This window comes from Tupaia chinensis, unplaced genomic scaffold (genome assembly GCF_000334495.1).
Source record: "Tupaia chinensis unplaced genomic scaffold, TupChi_1.0 Scaffold144276_1, whole genome shotgun sequence".
Taxonomy (NCBI): Eukaryota; Metazoa; Chordata; class Mammalia; order Scandentia; family Tupaiidae; genus Tupaia; species Tupaia belangeri.
Window position 1 is genome coordinate 1,516,813 of NW_006204133.1, and position 489 is coordinate 1,517,301.

Here is a 489-nt window from a genome sequence, read left to right on the forward strand (position 1 = left end):
GGTGGCGGCGGGGCCCCAGGGCCCGCCTGGGGGGAGGGTCTGGAGTGCTCAGCGGCAGGACTGAAGCCATTGCAATAAACAGCTTCTCTCTTCCAGCGTTCTCGTCTTTTCTGGAAGGTGGGTGGGAGGCAGGGCCGGGGTGGGTCGCTGAAAGCGGCTCTTCTGGCGCGGGCCAGGCCTGGGAGTGAGCCCTGGGAAGGCGGCGCTGCCTTTCTCTCTTCCCTGCCCGAGGTTCGCCTTCATGTGAGGGACGGAGCTGGCCCAGAGGGGAAACTGAGGCAGGTGGCAGGTGGGTGTGGGGGCCGGGGCTTCCCTGCTCAGTGAAGGGCAGGACTGGGCTCTGCGGGCCGGCAGGACTGGGCTCTGCGGGCCAGCAGCGGGTCTGACGTGGCGTCTGACATTCGGAGACTCAGGGCGCGGCCCCGCCCCACGCCCCCACCACGTGAACTGCGCGGGGCAGCGGGGCATCTCCCAGCACCCTGGGCCATG